Source organism: Canis aureus, chromosome X (genome assembly GCF_053574225.1).
Source record: "Canis aureus isolate CA01 chromosome X, VMU_Caureus_v.1.0, whole genome shotgun sequence".
NCBI classification, from domain to species: domain Eukaryota; kingdom Metazoa; phylum Chordata; class Mammalia; order Carnivora; family Canidae; genus Canis; species Canis aureus.
Window position 1 is genome coordinate 99,943,755 of NC_135649.1, and position 13,572 is coordinate 99,957,326.

General features: G+C 34.8%; 1 protein-coding gene across 1 annotated transcript in view; it reads right to left on the minus strand.

Annotated features, from left to right (window-relative positions):
* Positions 1–13,572, minus strand: part of IL1RAPL1 (interleukin 1 receptor accessory protein like 1) — a 1,264,416-nt gene that overhangs the window by 594,789 nt on the left and 656,055 nt on the right. The gene's annotated exons all lie outside the window — the stretch shown is intronic.

A 13,572-nucleotide genomic window follows, 5' to 3' on the forward strand; every position in this document is an offset into this window, starting at 1 on the left:
ATGCTTATGTATGATGGCATTCATCACTTCCCTGAGCCTACCAGTGTCTTGACTGTTTGGTGTTAGAATAATTCAGAAAGTAACTGAATTAATTACCAAGTAGTTTTAAATACTTTTAAGAACAAAATCTATCTGCATACTCTTACCCCTAACTACTTCCATTGGGTTTATGGGTTTTGAGGGATTCTTAGAGAAGTTCTCAGACTTCCTTCTTTTTTAAAATTTAATCTTACTTCAATTTAATTAATTAACATATAGTATATTATTAGTTTCTGAGGTAGAGTCAGACTTTCTTCTTAACAACCAAACAACCAAATGTAAGGTAACACTATGAAAAAGTAGGGGGCAGAATGTGTCCTAACACTAGCAAATAGATTTCCAATAAAACATTTTCATCTGTGACATTTCATCAGGTGTCACAATGCATTGCCAAATACCTTTCCCTGCATGGCATACTATATAGAATTAAATTCAAACTATTTTGTTTGGCTATTTGAGGTCTTTTTTGACCTAGGTTTGGCTTGTCTGTCTTACAATTTTCTACCATTTCCCCATTCACAGTTGTGACTTTGGCGGCATTTAAACCACTGGTGCTCCTGATGTGCTGGATTGTTCCTTGCTCCCATGTTTTGGTGGAGACCTTAAGTGGAACCTCCTTTCCATTCTGTGCTCGTAGTGTAATGCTTTACCATTGCTCTGGAATCTATTTCTGTAGCATCCCTTATTACAGCCCCCTTCAAACTCTTTCAAAAGATTATTTATGGATCAAATATAGTAGTAAGTATAAAGAAAAATAAGAATTGAAAATGTACTTTGATATAAGAATCCTTTTCAGATTTTTATTTTTTCAAACATAGATTGTATAACTTTGCATGAACTTTATAGCATTAGTATTTTTATTTGATTAAAAATTTGCTATATATGTATAATCCTAAATATATGTAATACATATTTATATTCTGTGTATTGAATGCCACAATAGTCTTTTTAAAACATCAAAAGAATAGTGAATGGGAATTATTATTGTAAAAATCTGATATACACAATAGTAGTATTTTTATCAGTATTTAAATGTAATTTCTCTTTAAGCAGAGGTTAAAATGATACATGTAAGAAACAAGAAAATTAAATGCAGTTTTTTTTGTTGTTTTCTCGGCTTTAAACCAAGAAAATATTCCTAAAGTTACGACCCAGTCATAGGTCATTCTGATGAAATATAACAGAGCAGAAAAAATTTCTTCTACAAAATTTTAAAGCCAAACTGATGAACAACAAGAAGAAAAATGAATAAGACTCTCCTTACCCCATTTCTTGTGCATTTGTATTTCTTAAAAGTTTTGCATTCTGGGCATACACTCATCTATGCAAATAAAACAGTGTTTTCCTGTTTCTGTTTAGCTCTTATTATATCATGTGATAGTAGTCTGATGGAGTTTTATTAGATTGGGGTACTAGGTTTGGGATGACAGGAATTAAAAGCAGATGGTAGAAAATGGGGAATTATTGGTCAGTGAGAATTTTTGCAGTTTTAAAAGATGAGAAAGTTCTAGAGATTTGATATCCAACAGTGTGAACACACCTAATACTACTGAACTGTATACATAAAAATGGGTTAGCTGGTAAATTTTATGTTGTGAGGTTTTTTTTTTCTTACCACAATTAAATATTTAAACCAACAGCAACCAAATAGATGTATCATATAAAATACTTCATTTTCAGGGGCCTTAGGAAAACTTTAACCTATGCACTCATCACAACTCTCTGGAGCCACACCGTCTAATTTCAAAACCTGGTCCTGGTGCTTGCTAGGTGTAGGGCTGTGGGTAAGTCACTTAACCTCTCTGTGCCTCAATTTCTTCATCTGCAAATTGGAGATGGTCAGTGGAAACTTTTTTACATAGTTGTTGTAAGGATTAAAGAAGACAGTATTTGTAAGCTGCTTAGATATTCCATAAAATAAATTCTCCAGAATAACTGAAATGTTGGGAGTTATTCTCACCACATTTAAAGGGAATGTTTTAGATGATCTAACAATACAGGCAATCTGGCAAATGTGAAATAACTCTGGTAAGGAACAGGGACACTTAGAAGTGGTGCTCATTCTCTAATGCAAATAAATGAGTTACGCATTATCGTTGATTTATAAAATAATGTGAGATCAGTTTTATGATGCTGTGGATACAGCAAACAAATCATAGTTTCTAATATAAGCCCCAAATCACATCCTAACAGGACACTCCTTGATTTACAAAAGAAGTTGCCTGGCACATGCTCCACTCCATTTAGCCTACTTCACTGTAGATGGTTGAAGGACTTTATGTATTTAATGAATGATGATTCCCGGAGGAAAAGAGGAAGAAGACCAATCAAAACCAGCAGTGCCCAACCATTCACCTAAAATGCTTAATAGTGGATATGAGGGGGTCGCCATACCTTGCATATATGCATTCATTCATTCATTCATTTATTCACACACATTTATTGAGCCCCTATTTCAGGACAGACTATGTCAAAGCCCTTAAAACACAGAAGTAAATGAGACAATATATCCTTCAAAAGCTTACAGTCTAGTACATTAAGAACAAATAAATATTAACATGGTAGAGAAAACTAGCTTGGTTTGCAAATCAAATTGTATTTATCAGGCACAATTTATGCATTAACCTTTTAATTTTTTATTATATTTCAAGACAGACATTCAATGATAATTTTAAGAAACATTGCAATTTAGGATTTAAAATGGAAATGGCAACAGATATCCAGATGTAGTGTTGACATAATATCACTTTTTTATCATTTGCCCTCATTTCAGCTTAATAAACTCTCTTGGCTCTCATCTTTCAATGTTTAATCCAAAGCAATTAAACTGATATGCAAATGCCATCTCCATTACTTTAAGAATGACACAACACACAATTTCATTATAATAGGCAACTGGAATGTTTGTAGAATGATCAGCTCATTTTTATTTTTAAAATATGTGCTTTTCTTGCAATGTATGCTTGTAAATAAAATGTCCACACACAAATTTTATTTGATAAATGCCATGTGGATAATATTTTCTTGTATACTGAACACAAAGTTCATTCCATGTGGTATTTCTATGAAAAGCCTGCTATTCTTTTGCTAGTCTCTACAGAAATATTTTAGCTAATGAACTGCACTACCAAAGTGTAAGATAAGCAGAAAATGAACGAAGTCTGTGTGTGTGCATGTGCACATGTGCACATGTGTGTGTGTTTAAGGTAGACTGTCTTTTAAGATTCAGTTTCAAAGAAGGGATCAGAAGGTTATGGTGGAAATGCCAGACATATTTTATGAGAATAGATTCAATTAGTTAGGCTTGTATAGTAGGTTGGTTTTATTAATGGTCCCAGTTCTTCACTTCTGCCTATATCCATACCCTTTGCCATGTAACCTCCACTCTGAGTCTCAGTCTCCCATGTGACCTGCTTGGGCCAATGGGATGTGATAAGTCATGAAGCAGGTGCTTGAATCGGTACTTACACATCTCTTCTTCCTCTGTTGCACATCTGCTGTTGACATGAAAATATGCCTGAGCTAGCTTCTGGAAAATGCAAATCTAATAGACCTAGATTCTAATATTCCCAGTTATTCCATTTTAAGCCATCTGAAATCAGTCAACAAGTAGTTAACTTCTAAAGAGGAGGTCAGATGTAGCTGGCTACCTTTAGGAGACCGTATACTTTCTCATCCTGAGAGTTATATTTTCTTCATCATTAGTTGGGAAAACACATTACGTGCGGTAGTACATATCAATGCTTAAGATTTAACAGATTTTCTGTTAAGCATTAGTGGCATATATTCAATAATACCCTTAAACACTCAGAGGCTGTATTAAAGATACTGTATTAAAAAGAAAGATATATCAGGATTTGAGCATTTCTTCAAAAAGGAAATACTTCTCCATAGTCTACTGGCTGAAAAAGCATTTGATGTACAAATCAGTACTAATAATAAATGTATATTTATTCTGCACATTCACTCAATAAATATTTATTAAGAAACTATTATGTCTAGTTATTGTCCAAAATTATAGGAAACAAAACAGATAAGCTTTTGGACTTTGATTTAAGTACTTTGCTTGGTAAACTCAAATAAAAAAATCCTTAATTCAATCAGATACTTATAAACAGAAAACCAGGAAAATCAGCACTAAAAAATTTATTTTGACAGAAATAAAAAGTTATAAATATTAAATTTGTGTTTATGCACAAAAAGGAAACAAAAATATAAAAGACTGAAATATGTGAGCTATAATTAATATGGGCTTAATATTTTTAAATTTTGACTCCTAAAATTAATTCCTGACTAATTCACCTGTGCCCTAAGACTTATATGGCTAAGAATCATTTAGGTGAATCTAAAAACTTACAGTTATAGCATGATCCTAAGACCAACAGTTGGCCAATTTATCAAACCTCAGATCAGGGAAACCCCTATCACCTTTGGAAGTGTTTAAGTAGAGCATGGTGCTAAGGTGAAGTAGATGGGGTTTAAATCCAATTTCCACCACTTATAAGTTGCCTAACCTTGATTTAGTTATTCAAATTCTAACTTAATATCATAAACAGTTTTTAAAATTCCAGTTGTGCTATAGTATATATGGCTTTTTAATTTTGGAATTATTAATAGTAGACATGATTTTGTCCTCCTGATTCTATGGCTCCATGCAATCCTTTCTTACCTATGGCAAGAATCTAAAATGAAAAAAGCAAAAAGAATTCTAGCCAATTAGGATTAGTTTATGTCACACAGTCCTTTTTACTTTGATTATCATACCTGAATTTACAAATCAGATTTTTCTTACACCCAAGAGGAGAGAAGTCATCACTATTTTGGGGTTATAGCTTTATATCACAAATACTTTCTGGCTGTAATCATTGGAACATATTTTTAAAAGTATCTCTAAAAAACAAAGCCAAATAAATTGTTGGAATACAGAATGCCATTTATAACTATACAGTCTACTTGTTACATTCTTCCCAGAGCTTTTCACACATTGTCCCCATCCCTTGGGTCCCTCTCCCAGCGTTAGAGATAAGATATATGTATTATTAAATACAATTACTACTAAATACAATTACTATTGGGTAGTAATGGTATTCTAAATCCCAGGCTCTGCACAATTATTAAAGTTATCACCATCATCATCATCATCATCAACATCATCATCACCACTTATCTTTCCAACAAGTGTGGCACTGTGGAAAAAATAGTAGAGACTTAGAAGCACTGAAACTGAATGCCATCTGTATCAATGTGCTCACTGCTTTGGCAAGTCCCTTCACTCCTCTGAGCCTCTGACTTCTTGTATAAAGATAAATAACAATATCTGATCTAACTCACAGGCTTGATATGAGAATCACAGTTAGTTAAAATATACACTAACTAAAATAGGTAGAAGACCCTCATAAACAATAAACTTAAATGTTACTAATTGACTGAGTCTCAGTTTCACCTACAAAGATACCAATAATATTTTCTACCTCACAGGATTTTCTGATAATTCAATGGGAAATATATATGCAAAACATCACAATGCCAGAGGCAGAAATAAATGATTAATGGTGGCTGAGCAGCTTTAAACATCTAAAACAACTTAGAAATTCAGAGGTAAAGAATTCCATATACACACAAACACACACATACATATATTACATATTATAATCCAAAATATCACATACTATACCTTATTTGTAGTACATTAAATTGTTTCGAGTGCGAAAGAACAGCAGAAAAAATATGATGTGAAAATAACATGGGGAGATTCATACCTCTCTAATTCTCCCTATTATCTCCGGATGAAAAAATTCATCAAGTACCAGGCGTCTTACATTATTAACTTTCTGTTTCTCTAGTTTTTCTGGGTATTTCTTTGATGAGTACATGTACCAAGAATATTCTTTTGAGGTCAAAACATTCCCTGTTATAGATAATATTTGATAATTAGTTCTAAGAAAAGAGAAGATGGCAAAGCAGCACTGATTTTTGGGGTCCATAGTCAAATGTTCACTAATTGATTTTTTTAAAAATCTGAATACAAGATAGAATTCCGCAAGATTAGCATGGCTCTTGTACTCCTAGTCCTTCATCATTCTTTCCTTTTTTACCTCCTTCAATCAACTTATATCCCATAACCTTTTCCTAACTTCATTTAATTATCTGACAATCAAAATGGTTTGGTCAATCATCTCAATAATGTTCTCCCTCTTTTCTATCCATGAATTTCTCACTACATCTTTTTATTTCACTCATTTGCCAAGTCCTGACTCTCCAAAGTCATGTAACCATTCTTCAAACACAATCAAATCATCTGGAGGATTTATAACGATATTTTTTGAAAAATCTGTATCACATTAATAGAGTAACTATTTCAAAGTATTTTTTAAAAAGATTTTATTTATTTATTCATCACACACAGAGAGAGAAAGAAAGAGAGAGAGAGAGGCAGAGACACAGACAGAGGGAGAAGCAGGCTTTATGCAAGGAGCCCAATGTGGGACTCAAATCCGGGAATCCAGTATCACGCCCTGAACCAAAGGCAGATGCTCAACCACTGAGTCACCCAGGTTCCCCTATTTCAAGGTATTTGATGTTGGTATAAATTGTCCAAAGGAGAAAATAAAGGTGAAATGGAGATTATAAATAAGCCTGCCAGTAACCAGAAAGTAAGGTCAGAGAATGAGAATTATGTCCAAGAAATATTAAATGTTAAATAGAAAATCCGGCTGAGAAAATTATAACAGAAACAATGGGGAAGTTCAGTTTCTAGTAATATGGCAATGTAGGTTATTTGGACCAAACTTACCAATGAAAATAAGTAAAAATACTGTTTTTTTTTTCACTCAAAATGAAATATTTCATAAGATTCCTAGGCCAGAATCTAAGTAAAACCAGAACTCAAAGAATTAAGTGGAAAATAGGATATTTCCCTGAGGGCATTTACTGGACCTAGTGATACCAATTGCTATAGCCTAAGTTTAATGGTGGCACAGGATTGGAAGTGTGGGGAGAAGGGGCTCAGTTAAATACTGTGCTGTAGAGAACCCCCATCCAGTAAAGCTAAGGGCTACACCCTCAAGAAAACGATAGCCAAACTGTGGAAGGAGCCTCGGTGTCCATCAAAAGATGAATGGATAAAGAAGATGTGGTCTATGTATACAATGGAATATTACTCAGCCATTAGAAACGACAAATACCCAACTGGAGGGTATTATGCTGAGTGAAATAAGTCAATCGGAGAAGGACAAACATTATATGGTCTCATTCATTTGGGGAATATAAATAATAGTGAAAGGGAATAAAGGGGAAGGGAGAAAAAATGAGTGGGAAATATCAGAAAGGAAGACAGAATGTGAAAGACTCCTAACTCTGGGAAACGAACAAGGGGTGGTAGAAAGGGAGGTGGGCAGGGGTGGGGGTGACTGGGTGACGGGCACTGAGGGGGGGCACTTGATGGGATGAGCACTGGGTGTTATGCTATATGTTGGCAAATTGAACTCCAATAAAAAAGAAAAAAGAGCTGTGGAAAATGAGGGAATCAGTCTGTAAAACCTGGGAGGAAGATAATGACTGGAAACAAAGCACTTCACTGTCTTACTACAAATAATAGAGGCTTTTCAATAAACTGAGTTTGCGTTAAAAAAAAAAAAGAAAATGATGAAACATACTAAACTTGACCTTCCTTAAATTCTTACACATCCATAAGGTAGATTTACAGTATAAATTTATATTACTGAGTCCCTCAAAAACCTCAAGCCATGAATTTCACTTATACTGACCCCAGAGTATCACGTGTTAGACACCTAACAATGCAAAAGGAAATCCTTTCTAGGAGAGTTCTCCCTCATCCTAAGCCTCAGAAAATTCCCAAAAATAATATTCCAAGGAAAATGATCAGCTCATTGAAAAAAAAAAAACAACTAAGCATATAATGAAATAAGGGGCCTTGAGCAATAATCATGAGAAAAAACAGACAGCAGCTCTCTCCTCTCTGCAGTGAAAATGCAGGTTTAGGATTATCAACCAACACTTTTAAAACCAAGAAATAGGGGCTCCTGGGTGGCTCAGTCAGTTAAGCATCTGCATTGGGCTCAGGTCATGATCCCAGGACCCTGATCAGTGGGGAATCTGCTGCTCCCTCTCTCTCTGCTCCTCCCCGCACTTGTGCTCTCTCTCCCCACTCTCTCAAATAAGTAAATAAAATATTTTGTAAAAATAAATAAAACAAAGAAATAAAAGACAGGCATAAAGCTTATATAGATATTTCTATACCTATCTACAAAAATCACCTAACCAATCTGAAATAAAGCAATTCTTCAAATCTCCAGAAAATGAAAAATATAAGGAGTGCACTTATGATGAGCACCAGGTATTGTATGGGAGTGTGGAATCACTATATTGTACACCTGAAACTAATATTACATTGTATGTTCACTACCTGGAATTTAAATAAAAACTTAAAAAAATTAAAACCTCAAGGCACATGGTGTGATGAACAGTGTTATACACAATTGATGAATTATTGAAAACTGCATCTAAAACTAATGATGTAGGTTTAGTATCACATTAAGTACAGCTGATGAGAAAATAGCATTAAAGTATACAGTGGTGGGGAAGGGGGAAGTCACTGAAATAGGAAAGTGCCCACCATCTCTTGAACATCCTCTACTCAGGGTGAGCCAGGACAAATGGGTAATGGAATACTCATTATAAATGGGATGGGTCTTGAGGGTCACAGATGATGGTAGGTTAGCTTTTGTAACAACACTAATGTGAGGACACCAAGGCCACAGATTTCTAGATTGCACCCATGGCACTGATTACCCTTAAAGTTTTACTGCTTATATAAAGGATAGGAAGAAGGTGGAGCAAATCAAAAGTCACTTTCAGGAAAGAAAGAAACCCAGAATGCTGACCATGTATGTTAGAAGCTTCTTCCCAAGTATTTAATCCTATAATTTTTTTCAATATCAAAATGAATGCAAAGAGCATAAAAATGTGATGTCTTTGTTCTGTAATCAGACTTTCAGAGAGAAATAACCAAGCACTTTATGTACCAAACAAGGTACTCAGTGTTTCATGCACATTATCTCCTCAACCTTCACAATATCCTGGGAAGAAGAAATTAATATCCTTCTTTGATACCTAACGAAACAGATTCAGAGAGAAGAAATAAATTGTAAATAATTCAACAGGATTTGAACTCAAGTCAAGAGCCCAAACTCTTAACACAAAAATAGTATTATTTTCTAAAGTAAACTACACCCAAGGTGGAGCTTGAACTCACGATCCCCAGATCAAGAGTTGCAAGCTACTCTGACAGAGCCTGCCAGGCACCCCTAAAAATATAACACTAAAAATAGTGTTACATATATATAACATATGTAAGTAAATATATATTTATATATATATATATATATACACATATGTATATGTAAATGCAGGTTAAAACATCAGTGTCATTTCATATAAATAAGTACTCTTTATATCCATACCATTTCAATGACATTCCCTCCAAACTCCTTTCCAGATCTTTGACAACTTACTATTAAACTTGAAGAGTACTCCTAGGCAAAAGGACTCTACTCTAAATATAAGTTGTTTACCATTCTACATTGTGAACAATGTACTAAATGGAAATATAGAAGACAACCTGATAAATATGACCAATTTGGGATCTAAAAGATCATGCAATTTAATGGTCAACTATAACAAGGCAAAATGTAACATCAATGAAGATAGGAGCCACTATTTGGTTACGTAGCCAGCTGCGAAAGATTAACAGCTGCCACAACACTGGCAGCATGTGACTATGAGCCATCTGGGGGATGTATCCAAACTGATTTTAGCTTTAAAAAATCACAATATTTAGACCAAGGGAGGGGCTAGTCTTGTTCTTCTCCGTGTGTTAGACTAAAGGAGAGTGATGTGACTGGAAGCTATGTTAAATGAATCACTGTGAGAACTAGAGATGTTTAGCCTATAAAAGAATATAGGAGCATAAGAAGTGGGAGAGATGACAGAGGTAGATATGTGTCCCATGGCATCTGTCCATAGGGAGACCCTAATGTTTTCCTGTAAGGGTGGTTTTAAATTCAATTTTGCATGTTAGATTTATTGAGCTTAGAACTCCTTCAAATTTTGTTTTGTGTTTTCTATGTGTTTATTTGTATCTGGGAAACTCTAGCAAGGATCTGAGCCAAAGAAGGCATAAAGATATTACATCGCCTCTGAGCCCCATTTACACTCCTAGCATTACTGGAAGAGTAGGCTAAACAGGGATGTTATAGCTTTCTTAAAATATCAGAAGAGCTTTTGTAAGAATGAAGAACTGTAATTGCTCTAGGGTAGGGTCCCAAGATACAGAACTTGGCTCAAAAGAAAGGAACTTTGGCGAGCTCGGAATAAAGAATAAATTTCTCACTGAATGATGCAAACAGAAATGCCTGCCACAGGATGTCATGGACTTAAAGTTCAAATATAGGTTAGACAACCATTTATTTTATATTTTTAAGATTTATTTATTTATTTATTTATTTATTTATTTATTTATTTATTTATGAGAGAGAGAGAGAGAGGCAAAGACACAAGCAGAGGGAGAAGCAGGCTCCATACAGGGAGCCCGACGTGGGACTCGATCCCGGGTCTCCAGGATCACACCCTGGGCCAAAGGCAGGCGCCAAACTGCTGAGCCACCCAGAGATCCCCTAGACAACCATTTAGCAGATATGAGAAAGAGTACATGAGTTCATAAAAACAAAGAGCTAAATTGTCCCCTCCCCTATCCTATGGTTGTTTTAGACAAAAACTCCCAAATATCTTTCTCTTTCTCTTTCTTTCATTCTTTCTGAAACTTCTAGTCTCATTTTCAAGTACTGGTTTGAAACACTTGTCCTCAAAATTCTTGTAGTATCTTAAATCCATTCAGTTAAAGACCAGAATATATCATCTGCCCAATTTCCTGTTTCTATTCTGATACCACATTATCCTAGTCATCCAAGCAGGAAACCAGTCATTATGGGCCCCTCCCTTTCCTCCTTAATCAGATGCTAAATCATGTGGATTCTGCTTTACAAAATGTTTCTCATACCCACCTCCTCCTTTCCCGTTCTTTCCCACTCTCCTAGTCCAAACTTTCACTGTTTCTCACATAGGCCATTTGGTAATGGGCTGTTAACTATTACCCCTCCCTCTGATCTCACCTCCATTCTGTTTATTTAATATATGACAGCCAAATCAATTTTTCTCAAAAGTAGGCTGGATAACACATCTCCTTCTTCAAAATTCATTACCTCCTACAGAATTAAGTACAACCCCCTCATAATGGGATGTGATCTGAAAGGTACATTGAACTTTTCCATTCTCTCTCTTACCATGAGAGGTGCAACACCCTTAATCTTTGCCAAAGCTTTTGACTTTTCATCCTCGGATTTTCTATCTTAGGTGACATTAAGCCCTTGCCTGGAAAGCCTCTAATTTTCACCTTTGTAATCAAAACTCATTTCAAATATTATCTACTCTAAGGCATCTTTACATGTGTGATTACAGTCATTTATAATCCTTCGGAGACCTTTATTTATATTTTCTTTAGGCCACAATGTAGTCCACTTTGCATATAAGTATTTGTATACTCAGAAGAATTCACCATACTATACTTTAAAAGCCTAGAGCAAATGTCATTGATGCTCTGTAGCATCTGGCACACAGTGTTAAGTGTTCAATAAATAAATAAGATGTTAACTAGTACTGTCACTTTTCAGTAAATACATTTCATTCTTTATTTTAAGTTGGTATTCTCATAAAAATATGACAAGTGTATAGTCCATATATAGTCATCACCGCCACTGGACAAACCTGCCAAGGAACATTTCCTCCTGATAGTCAACAGTGAAGGTTTAATATACCCCAAGAAAAGAAGTTCACAAAACCCATCAGCTCTCTCAGTTAAGAAGATATATCACACACACAAAATCCATTCTCTGCTTAAAACTCCCTTCCTTATCCTCTGTGTCCTGTGTTCCAGTTCCTCACGGGTAATTACTTTCTTCTTAGGGTTTTCATGTCCAAGCTGCTTTTTTTGTAGTATTTGTAAAACCTGCTTTATGTCCTAAATATAGTTCCTTAATACCTCAAAAAAACAAAAACAAAAACAAAAAACTCCCTTCCTTGTGGGCACTATATTTTTGGCTCTATTTAACAAGTGAAATATACAGATTATATATATATATATATCTTACTATGCTCAGTCACTGTTGTAACTGCTTTACAAAATGTAACTCATTTAATTTATCATGAAGTTTGATATATAAACTCCTTCAATTCAGGGATAATTTTAAAAGTTCCTCTTATGATGCCTGCTTAGCCATATACCCTTTTAAGCACAAACTTAAGCTCAGCTGAAGTCAATGAAACATACTCCCAGCTCCTACCACTCCCTCACCCACACAAACCTCTACAATGAAGACAAGTGATTTGGAACAGTGAGGAGTAAGAGGGAAGAATACCAACTCCCCAAAGATGTCCACATCCTAATCTCCATAACTTGTGAATATTTATTCAAAGAGACATTACTAATGTGATTAAATTAAGGGTCAAGAGATGGTAATATTAGCTGGGATTATTCATGTGGGCCCAATCTAATCACAAGGAACCTTATAAGGAAAAGAGGTAGGTGTTACTTTAATGCTGAATACACCTATGTAAGGATCTTGACCCAAGTACAAAAGAGAGAGAGAGAGAGAGAGAGAGAGAGAAGAAATGGGTCTATTCTTATTCTTTCAGGGTTTATTGTTTTATTTGAGTATAGTTAACAGTGTTACATTAGTTTCAGGTGTACAACATAGTGATAATATATCTCTGTGTTATGCTATGCTCACCACAAGTGTAGCTACCATCTGTCACCATACAGTGCTATTGCAATATCATTGACTATTCCCTATGTTGTACCTTTTTATTCCCATAACCTGTTCCATATTCCATAGTTGGAAGCCAGTAGTCTTACTCCCTTTCACCCATTTTCCCATCTCTCCACACCCCTCACCTCTGGCAACCATCAGTTTGTTCTCTATATTTATAGGTCTGATTCTCCTTTTTGTTCATTTGTTTATTCTTTTGTTTTTTTTTTCAGATTCCACATATGAGAGAAATCATATACCATTTGTCATTCTGACTTATTTTACTTAGCATTATACCCTCTAGGTCCATCTCTTCTTCTTTTGAAGTTCAAATCAAAGAACTGAACTGGCCTTAATAAACAAGAAGGAATATATTTTGGTGATAAACCAAATAGCCAAAAAGTAGCATTCCTAATTTAGAGGAAATATTAAAAAGCACAGGGAAAAGAAATATAAAACTTTGCTAACTGCCCAAGTAATTGAATTAATAATATCCCATTGTCGTTTGATTTGTAGTGTGACTTAATAATTCAAAGAAGCTGTCATATATTATGTATGTATACACACAAACATGTTTGTATATATACACCAAATTCTATCATATACCATTCACAAAATAAATCCTAGATTGGTGATACATCAAAATGCTTCT